Genomic DNA, 11901 nt, shown 5'->3' on the forward strand with positions numbered 1-11901 from the left:
CATGGCATTAAAAATTCTAAAGAAGTAAAAAGAAAAAAATAAAGCAAAGAAGGAAGCCTATTTATTCTTTATACATTAAAACATTTATTTAGGAGTGCCTGGGTGGCTCAGCTGGTTAGGCATCCAAATCTTGGTTTCAGCTCAGGTCATGATCTCACACTTTGTGGGTTTGAGCCCCACATCAGGCTCCATGCTGATGGTGCAGAGCCTACTTGGGATTCTCTCTCTCCCTCCCTCTCTCTGCCCTTCCCCCTCCTCAAAAATAAATAAACTTAAAAACATTCATTTGAAGTGATGTATTATGAATAAAGAAATTTTTTATTTTTATTTTATTTTTCTTAATTTTTTTTTTTACTTATTTACTTTTTGAGAGACATAGAGAGACAGAGCACAAGTTGGGGAGGGGCAGAGAGAAAAGGAGACACAGAATCTAAAGCAGGCTCCACGCTCCAAGCTGTCCGCACAGAGACTGATGTGGGGCCCAAACTCACAAACCGTGAGATCATGACCTGAGCCAAAGTCAGATGCTTAATGACTGAGCCACCCAGGCACCCCGAGAAATTTTTTAAAAGAAAATCTATAAAGTTGCCTTCTAAGTGTGAGTATTCTTATTGTTGCTTTCTTTCTTTCTCTCTTTCTCTCTTTCTTTCTTTCTTTCTTTCTTTCCTTTATGTTTTATTTTATGTTTAAGAGAGAGAGACAGACAGAGAGAGAGCAGGAGAGGGACAGAGAGATGGAGACAGAATCCGAAGCAGGCTCCAGGCTCTGAGCTGTCAGCACAGAGCCCGATGTGGGGCTCGAACCCACAAACGGTGAGATCATGACCTGAGCCGAAGTTGGCCACTTAACCAACTGAGCCACCCAGGTGCCCCCATATACTCCTGTTTTTGCACTTACGATCATACTATAGAGATGCTTTTTGCATTTTAAAATTTTATTTATTTATTTATTTGTTTGTTTATTTATTTATTTATTTTAAGTTTTTTTATCTGAGAGAGAGAGAACGAGCAAGGGAGGCGCAGAGAGACAGGGGGACAGAGGATCCGTAGAGGGCTCTGTGCTGACAGCAGAGAGGGGATCATGACCTGAGTCACCTGGGTGGCTTGGTCAGTTAAGCATCAGCTCACAGCCTGGAGCCCTGCCTCAGATTCTGTGTCTCCCTCCCTCTCTGTGCCTCCTGCACTCATGCTCTGTCTCTATCTCAAAAAACAAATAAACATTAAAAAAAATTAAAAGAATAAAGTTTATTTATTTTGAGAGAGAGAGAGAGTGCACATGCATGTAAGCAGGTGGGAGGGGCAGAAAGAGAGAGGGAGAAAGAAATTCCAAGCAGATTTCTCACTATCAGCTCAGAGCCCGATGCAGGGCTTGATCCCACAAACCACAGATCATGACTTGAGCTGAAATCAAGAGTCAGATGCCCAACCAACTGAGCCACCCTGGCGTCCTCCCGCCCCCCCCCCCCCCCAATAATTACTTATTTTAAAGTTTAGGTCCTTTATGTCTCCATGTAAGAATAAACTCCTGACCAACAAGAATGAAAGTGCATAGAATACATATCCCTTCCCTCTTGAGTCATAAAATAAAAGAAGTGTTAGACCTTTAGTTCTTTTATCTCACCTTTTGAAGGTTGATTTTAGTATTTATTTCTATAAGATAATTATTTGATGATTGGTTTGATTGAATGCTGTCATCACATTACATTCTTATATTTAGGATTGCATTTATGCTGTATGATATTTTTTTAAACATTATTTTTTTTTAATTTTTTTTAACATTTATTTATTTTTGAGACAGAGAGAGACAGAGCACGAGCAGGGGAGGGGCAGAGAGAGAGGGAGACACAGAATCCAAAACATGCTCCAGGCTCTGAGCTGTCAGCCCAGAGCCCGATATGGGGCTTGAACTCACGGACCGCGAGATCATGACCTGAGCTGAAGTCGGACGCCCAACCGACTGAGCCACCCAGGCGCCCCTAGACATTATTCATTGTTGAGAGACAGAGAGACACAGAGCATGAGCAGGGGAGGGGTAGAGAGAGGGGGAGACACGAAATTTGAGCTGTCAGCACAGAGCCCGAGACGGGGCTCGAACTCACCAACCATGAGATCATGACCTGAGCCAAAGTTGGTTGCTTAACCAACTGTGCCACCCAGGTGCCCCTGCTGTCTGATCTTTGTGAAAAACTCAGTTCTTGTAAAGCCTGAATTTTTCAACACTCCATCAATGACAATAACAATTACCAGTAACATTTATGTTAGTTACAGTATTACACTTTACAAAGCAATTTCTTACAATTTAGCTCATTGTCTTCCTATGATGCCTCTGTGAATGACACGGGCTCTGTTATAAAGCCGTTTTGCCAAGGAGGAGACTGAAGTTTCAGGATGATTAAGAGATTTATGCATTTAATAAGTGGTAGAGTGGAAATTTAGAACAAAATATTCTGCTTTTTTCACTTGCACTAATACTTTTTGGGCTCCACCAAATCAGATAATGCCAGCCTTTCACCAGTTTAGATAGAAAAATAATTAATGGGCCAAATTTTCTCAAATAAAGTTTTCTCTAATGTGTTTTTCTTAAGTCGGTACCTCATGCTTGTCTGTACTAGATGCTGGAATAGGATGGTATCTGATGCAGCATGAAGTTGTATGTTTTGTGATTTTAAGTTTCCCTACCAGCATTTCTGCTGTGTTCTGCAGACAGCTCAGATTCCATAGGGGCCATAGGAATGGGGCCATAGGAATATATTTTAAAATCATTGTCCTATGCTAAGTAAGCCCTAGACCCTGCAAACCAAACACATTTTAGGTCCCCAAACAAGGCTAAATAGAGCCACTATGGCCTTGCTTCACTCTCTTACATTACATCTGCCATTTTCTCCTTCTTCCTCATCAGAGTAAAACTTACTAAGGGGTATATCCAAAGGAAATAATTAAGAAAAGACTATAAGCACAGATTAGCTACAAGGATGTTCATCTCAGTGGTATTTACATATTTACAAAGGTTTTCAAAAAAGGAAATAAATGACAAAGTAGGGGACTGACCAATAAGATATATTCTATAATGGAATACTCCTCTGCCATCACATATTATTAAGAATATTCACTGATGCGTATTGATGTTCACAGTTACATCAGGAATACAGGATAACAGTAAACATAGTGTAGCCAATTTTTGTATATGTAAATATACATTTTAAAAATTCCAGAAAGATCTATGCTAAATGATCTTCTCTATGTGGTGGTTTATGGGTTTTTGAATAATTCTTTTTTTTATTAAGTTTATTTATTTAAGTAATCTCTACACTGAACATGGGGCTCAAACTCAGAACCCCAAAATCAAGTCACATGTTCTTCTGACTCGGCCAGCCAGGTACCCCGAGTTTTTGAATCATTCCTATTTATTATCTTGTTTTTTTTATATTTTCAGCTATTATTTTTAGTTTTTACAATGAACACATATTGCTTTTGCAATATAAAACCCCCACATAAATTATTTTTCAGTAAAAAAGAAAACCCACTCGGGCCTTTGTAAACATTGATAAACACGTCCCTTGCTGTGTTCTGGCAACTTAGCAAAGGAAGAGGAAATGACTTGCATAGAATTTAATTTAAACATAAGAATTTCCTGAAGGTAAGACCTTAACTGATTAAAAATCAGTGAAAATGGGAAGGCGCCTACGTGAAACAGGTGAAGGGAGGTGGTCAGGTACTGACTCCTGTGGTGAGTTGAATATACAGGGGTGGAGAGGATTTAAAGGTAGAAAATAAAAGGCTTTCTTTCTAAAGCTGGCTTCCTAGGATACAAATTGCCTTGGTAATGACTCTGAGATGCAGTCAGTTAGCAAGCTTGCACGGAGGACAGAGTTGTGAAGAGGAAAAAAGAAACAGAAATTCAGATTTCAATTATTCATTCATTTATTCATTCATTCATTCATTGCTCAACCATTCTTGATTGTTCACTACAAATCCAGCATTGTGCTAAGTGTTGGGCTCTGCTCTTTACTAGTTTACAATTTAGTTGGGAGCAATAAAAGATGAGGTTATGAAATCATGTGAGAAGTCCTGGAAATGAGAAGGAAAAATAGGTGACTTTGTTCAATTAAAAAAAGGGTAAGAATAGTTGGGATCAGTGAGAAGAGGTTTCTGAAGATGGAATTTCAAAATGTAAGAACGTTTCCTGGGGCGCTTGCGTGGCTCAGTCGGTTAAGTGCCTGACTCTTGGTTTCCCCTCAGGTCATGATCTCATGATTTGTGGGTTTAAACCCTGCCTCGCGCTTTGTTTTGGCAGTGCAAAGCCTGCTTGGGTTCTCTCTTTCCTTCTCTCTCTGCCCTCCCTCTCTCTCCCTCTCTCAAAACAAATCAATAAACTTTTATTAAAAAGTTAAAAATAAAAGTTTAAGAAAGTTTCAGGGATGAGATAAACGTGAAGAGCTTTTGACATAACCTGATATTTCCTATGTACCTATTGTCATTTCATTTATGAGATGTACCTCTCTCTACTTCTTCAAAATTTGAGATTTTAAAAATGTGATTCTTTTCCAGAAAATATTTAGCTCTTTTCCATTAAGAAAGGATTAGGTAAAACAAAATAGAAAGGAAATTAGAATTACAGAATTTCAGAGAACGAGGTTACCTTTTGCTATTATGTAGTCTGTAGCGAATACTGTAGTTGTCTCCCCAACATCTGTTCTCCTCTTCTTCCTTGCCAACTGACCTCCAATTGTGTTCAGAGCATCAATGTACTCTTCTAAACTAAAAAAACCCGCACACTTCCTAGCCTTTCAGATGGGGTGACCATGTGATGTAGTCCTAGCCAATGCGACGTAAATAGAAGCCATTATGTGGGTCTTCCAGGGGCCAAAATTGACCTTTTAGTCCTTTACTCTGTTTTCTTCCTCTCACCTAGAATGCAGACAGGATGCTTGGAGGTGACATCTTGGTTTTTTTATTTTATTTTATTTTTGTTGAGAGAGAGAGAAAGAGAGGGGGGGGGGGGAGAGAGAGAGACAGAGACACAGACAGAGACAGAGACAGAGAGCAAGAGGGGTAGGGGTAGAGGCAGAGGGAGACACAGAATCCGGAGCAGGTTCCAGGCTCCAAGCTGTCAGCACAGAGCCCCTTGCGGGGCTCCAACTCACAGACCGGGAGACCATGACCTGAGCTGAAGTCAGATGCTTCCCGGACTGAGACAGCCGGGCGCCCCTCGGAGGTGACATCTTGTAAGCATGAGAACAAGGGCCACCTTGAAAGTTTGTGTGCCTGATTGCATGTGGTACTGTGAGATTAGCCTGGATTGTCTAATCCAGGCTTTTTGTATGAGAAAAATTAAACCTCTAAGCCACTGGTGTTTGTTGTTAGCGGCCAAACACAATGCCTGCCTGGTAAATAATCTCACCCACTTATTTCACAGAGAGAGGAGACAGAGGTCCGAGAAAGTTCCATAAGCCTGGGCAGGTTGTATCAAGTTAAGATTTTCTTACTTTGAAGGGACAGAAAACCCAATCCCAAACCTGTTAAGTAAGCAAAAGAATTTTTCATTTCAGATCATTGAAGTCAGGTGTGGCCTCTTCCAGAAACTTAGTAGTAGTAGTATTTCAGTTTCTGGTCTGGGTTTTCTCTCTCTCCATCTTGTGGCTGCTCTCTCCACTCCAAACAGGCTCTTAATCTCTTTGTGGCAAGGGGAAGCCAACAGCTCCTGCCTTACCCCACCCAGGGTTAATTCCAGAGGAAAAGCAAGAACTGTTCCCTGGAAGAAAGTCACAGTACTCGGGGAGAAGTGTGACCACCTGCTGGGCATTCCAAAAATGGACATCCTAGATGCCTCAGTGCCTAGAACTAGAATTTAGGGCTCCTGTTTCCAAGTGACTTCACTTCCTACTTCATCAAGTAGCCTCTCATTTAACATAAATAGGTATGTGCACCACCCATAAGAAATACATATCTATCAGATATTTCTTTGGATCATATAAATGATTATATGCTCCTTTGGTAGCTTTTGATCACCACAGTATGTGAATACTGTAGAGTCTATCCAGAAGAAATTAGAATTCACTGGGCACCATATTTAAAGATGGCCCCTAGGGGCACCGGGTGGCTCAGTCGGTTAGGCAACCAACTTCGGCTCCGGTCATGATTTCACAGTTTGTGAGTTCAAGCCCCACATCGGGCTCTGTGCTGACAGCCCAGAGCCTCGAGCCTGCTTCGGATTCTGGGTCTCCCTCTCTCTCTGTCCCTTCTCCATTTGCTCGCTCACTCCCTCTCTCTCTCAAAAACAAATAAACATTAAAAAAATTGGGGTACCTGGGTGGCTCAGTTGGTTGAGCATCCAACTTCAGCTCAGGTCATGATCTTGCAGTTGACGAGTTCGAGCCCCGCATTGGGCTCTGTGCTGACAGCTCAGAGCCTGGAGCCTGCTTTGGATTCTGTGTCTCCCTTTCTGCCTCTCCCCCGCTCATGCTCTGTCTCTTTCTGTCTCAAAAATAAAGATAAACATAAAAAAAATAATTTAAAAAAAGATGGTCCCCAGCACTGATGACCAAGTTGGATTGGGGGTTTGGGGTTGACCCGCTCATGAGCAGTGATACAGTTTGCATTTTCCTCTTTATTTCTGGAGGGAAGCCTATTGGAACAACTTGCACCCCCCAAAAAGGTATTTATTTAATAACCACAAAGGCAAGGGTGCCTGGCTTGCTCAGCCAGTAGAGCATGAGGCTCTTGATCTCAGGGTGGTGAGTTCGAGCCCCAAACTAGGTGTAGAAATGCTTAACTAAATAAAACAACAATAATAATAAGTACAAAGGGCAGACCAGCTCATTGTTCCTTGTGATTCCAGTTCAAGTGGTCAGGGATGAGTTCCGAGTTCCCTCAGTCACTTTGTGCCTGGTTTTTAAGTGCTTTGGTCCTCAGTCCAGGCCTTACAGAGTAAACCTTGCTAGGTCCATTATTACCCAAGACTTCCATGAATGGAAGTTTTGCAAACTGATCCTCTTTAAAGACATTATGGCTGCTTTTTATCTCTGCAAGTCTTTTTTTCTTTTTTGGAAGAGTTGTTGGCCTTTAGGATTCTTAAAATTCTTCCATATTTAGTTACTATGAAAATAAGCATTTAGAGGCTTATGTGTTAATGCTCAAGTGTATTTGGAGTGAACACCCGGAACACATGCTCATGTAGATTTGTTTCTAATCAATTTACTCTTTCACTGAGTTTCAGCAATTTATGTTTACTTGGATTTCCTACAGGTAAGAGGTAAATCTAGGATAACTTCTTTTCTGGTTAGAGTTTTTGCCACTCCATGTAACAAAGTATAAAGTCTCTTGGGTGATTCATGTTTAAGTGGTGTTTGCTTCTCTCTGTTAAATAGTTTTTTGGCATCTTAAACTGTTGGACTCCAACAATGAAGAACCTGTTAGTGGATGTTTTAAACTTCTCTCTCACCATCTCCTTTTCTTGAATATTCTCATACTTTTCTTTCTTACTCTCAACATTCAAGCAATTTCTGAGTTCTTCTGATTCTATTTCCATAATGTCTTGCATATACGACTCCTTTCCATCTTTTTAGCCTTTACCCTTCAGGGCCTCATTGGTCTTTGCTGGGCTCTCTTTCTAGGCTCTCAGCTACCAACTTTCTCTCTACACTGTTCCCTCTGTTACATTCTTAAAATACAGCTCTGGTCAGGTTATCTCCCTCCTTCAAAACTTTCAAGAGCTCCCCAGTGCTTATGGAATAAAGAACAAAATCCTTGTTTGTGGCCTTTCACCTCTAACCTTTTCTTACCTTTCCAGTTTCTTCTTTCCTTCTATTAATCTCTATACTGAATGTCAAATTCCTAGTACAATATCAACGAATGGCATACTAGAGAGTTTGTTTCATTCTGTGTGGGTACTAAAGTCATGTGCTCAAAATCAATTACAAGTTATTTAAGGCAAGGATTTGTTTAACCTTCTCAGATACTGTTCAACCAAGTGTTCACAACACATTAGAGAGAGACCCATGAACTGTGTGTAATTCACTGTCATGATCACCCTACCAACATTTTGGATGAAATGCTATGGGAACCCAGAGAATAATTAATATTACTTGGAAGGGTTCAGGATGAATTCACAGATGTAATATCTGAGCTGGACTTCGAAGGATAAACAGGATTTTTGTGGGTCGAGAAACTGAATGAATAAATAAATGAATAATTGTCTTTAAGCCTCATATTTTATAATTAGATTCTAACAGCTGTGGGCAGATCCCTTGCATGCCTCTTCCCATGTTGGAGGAGTCTACGTTTCCTCATTCAGCTGAAACAAATGCTTCTCAGGTGGAATACATTATTTCTAAAGCCGGTCTCGTTTATCTAGTAACTTCAACCTAGCCCTTCAATTCTGGGCTTAGTTGTGGATGACCAATTCAGCTATTTTATCATTACATCCTTAACCTAAGCATTTAGCCCTAATCCTCAGCAAAGCCGAAAAAAGATACTCCGTGTTTCTTTGACAATCCACTGACAAAGTCCAATGAAGCCCAGGTATTTCTTGGAATATTTGTATCAACACGTAATAGCTGTGATGCCTCACAATGTAAACATTTCTATGTCAGGACTTTGCCCTGCAACTGTCTAGTCTGTCTTAACCACTGTAGGAAATTGTGGTTGGAGTGAAGAGAAATCAGGTGTGGGGGATAGCGGGCAGAGAAGAAAGTGATGTGTGTTAGATGGCATCCTTTTCCTTTTCCTCTATCAGCCTACTAATAAAGCAAAAGATCACTGATTTCTAGTACCTGAACAAAACTCTAGCATAGCATCCGTCACAATGCATATATTTGTTTAAAGGTCATCCCCCACATCAGGCTGAGAGTTGACTTCTCATATTCATCTTCGTCAAATCTTTGTATTTCCTGCACCTAGCACAGTTCCTGGAGCCCGTTTGTGGAAAGAGGGAAGAATGGATTTGCTTCATACAGAAGAATGCTTTTTCATCTGCTCTGGGTTATGGATTGTTTTTGTTTTTGTTTTCAGAAATCTTATGAAAGTTAAAGACTTTCACCCTTCGGAAAAAGGTGCATGTAGGTATGAGCTTGCAAAAATGTGTATCCAAGTTTAAGGAGATCACAGATGCCTTGAAACAAACCCATAGACTTTAGGTTAAAACTCCCTGAATTAAGAGAGAGGGTAACAGGAAATGGTAAAATGATTTTTAATTCACACTCTTGGTCTAACTAGTATCACAGCTGAGGTGGGGCTACTAATCATATTATGATTAGATGTGGAAAGAACATCTTAGCAAACGTGGTAGTGTCCAAGCCAGTGTGAATAAGGACTTGTTTGTGTGAATAAGGACAGTTTGCATAAGTCCAACCATGCCTACTGTTGGGATGACCTAGAGGCATCCTCCTTCCTTTCTTGGTAAACCTCAGGGGTTTCTATTTTCCCATTAAAATTTCTCCTCCCTAATCCACCCTTTGAATTTCTCTGGCATTTACCTCCCTTCGCCATTGTTCACCAGGTTCTTCCAATTCAAGCTGATTGCTCTGTATCTCAGGACTTGCAATTATTCTAGATCTTGAGAAACTGAACTGGTCTCTGTGGGATTTCAGATGAAAACTCTGACTCAGACCCAGTCATAAAGTACAGAAGTACTTCATCAAAGTGAATTAGATGCCTGATTATCAGATTTAGGCAGTGAAAGATACAAGGAGTGAGATTTGCCTTCTAAATCCAAAGGCAAAACTATCAAAACTAATTTTGCCTTCAGAAATATTTGCTAGAACATGATCTAAGGTGAAAACTGACACACAATCACAAATAAGACTTTGTTTACAATTTTAGCACAAATGCAGTCATTGCTATTTCCCACCACTATCAATTCTCCATTATTATTATTAAGGAGTGCTCCCAAGGTGAAGCAAAGATAATTTTCGGTCTAAACTTTTTTTTGTCTGTGACTTGAATTGCTCTGGAAATTTTCCTTTCAGATCTTGTGTTTGTTTAGCAGGTTCTTTACAATATGCATGTGACTAAAATTATTTTAACAGCCTTAATTGTATTACAATGACAAAGATTCTGTAGATCTTGTGACAACACATTCTTCTGTAGGAGTTGATTTAATTCCTTTTCAGTGGTTGATATTTGAACCTCTTTCATTTAGAGGAGATCCAGCAACACAATTCACTAAGCGCCTAAACAGGTCCAGGAGGGGTTAAAGAACACACCACCAATATAAAAACTGCCACTCTCTTGCGTAATCTATACAACCTTGTAGTTGAATCTGGGTTCTTGTGAAATTTTAATCAAGTAACTTGGGAATGCGATATGATGATTGGGGAGCAATATAAAGGAATTCTACAAACTACTAAATCTGCTTTATGTTTTGTTCCATAATCCTATTGTAGTTTTCAATGAGAGGAAATTTCCAAATTTTACACGCTTAAAGTTTTACTTTTTATTGTGCACAAAGTTTTATGAAGGCGTCTATTTGGGTGATGGGTGGTTTTTAAAATATAACATGAGAATATTTCCAAGATCAAATAAAAGAGGAAACAACTGAGACATTAATGACTACAGAGGGAAATATCCTTGGAACTGGGGGTAGCATGTATTTACTAAAGACACAATGACCAGGTAGTTATTTTTGGTAACTCTCAACATTATGCGGGTCATGTCATATTTTGTGATCAGAGCAGAGCAAACATGTTTACTAATGAGTTTGGGTTTTTAGTCACTGAAATTTTAAGGATAACATAAGATCTAGGTCTCAATGCTAAAGCATGGCCATGAAAACTATCCATCTAAACAGTTTTTCAAAAAATTTATCTCTGTAAAAGGACATGGGAGGGACACAGAATTTTCAAATATCCATTGAGATAGAATCACTGCTTGATGCAGGGCCTGGTGAGGTAGGGCCTGCGCCTAAAGAATCCATCTAGGAGAATTCACAGTCTAAGTCAAGTCACACTTGGGGGGCCATCTCATTACTTTGTTTTATCAAATCAGGGGAAATCTGATTAACATGGACAACAAAGCACTCATACTGGAGGGACAAAAAGGTACAAAGGGGCAGAGAAGTACTGAGGAAAAGGGGAAGGAAGAGGCCTTGCCAATTCTTGTTAATTGGGGTCAGAATAGTACTGGGAATTTCCTATACCCTAAGTTTGTTGAATGATTACATAGGTCTAGGGAAAGGGGATATGCTCAGACTGATACACCCAACTTTTTAGTATTGGGGTTCTACCTAGTAAGTTGCAATTTCCTCTTCTCACATTTTGTATTGACTAATGGGAGGGGAGAGGTCTCCAACAGGTGTTTGCTCCAATTCAAAAGGTTAGGCCTGTTGGGCAATTTGGGTTTGAATCTTCCTCTCTCAAATGAGTGGGGCTCTTACCAGTTATGAGGGACTTCCCTTGGGACTTGTTGCAACAGCATACAGTGGCAATGGAGATTGGAGGGTAGTTTCCGGTTCTGCTTTGCCATCTTGGGGTGGCTCTGAAAAGCTTTCTTACCTCTGACAGGAAGAAAATGTTCACAGGGTTGATTCATTACTACACAGAATGCAGTGAAGATAGTTGGGCAACCTGAGTCAGATGTTCAGATGAAAAGATAGGGAGACTCTGATGACACAAGTTTAAATTCTAGGTCTGCAGGTAAAGCTTTGGAAAGAGCCCCACCCCAGAGACACCTGCACTGGGGCCTCCTTTGCTGTTTCTTCCCCATCTCCAGGACTCTAAGTCTAGATGAATTGCGCATTCCTGGGGGAAAGGCTGTATTATATCACTTATATCTATCTATATACATAACTACATATGTATGTATAGAGAGATATGTGTATATATACACAACAGACTAATTTGTATGATTTGTAACCATCTTTGTAGATAAAATAACAAAAACAAAACCTAATAGCTTAAAAACGTTG

Source organism: Panthera tigris, chromosome E2 (assembly GCF_018350195.1).
Source record: "Panthera tigris isolate Pti1 chromosome E2, P.tigris_Pti1_mat1.1, whole genome shotgun sequence".
Lineage (NCBI taxonomy): Eukaryota > Metazoa > Chordata > Mammalia > Carnivora > Felidae > Panthera > Panthera tigris.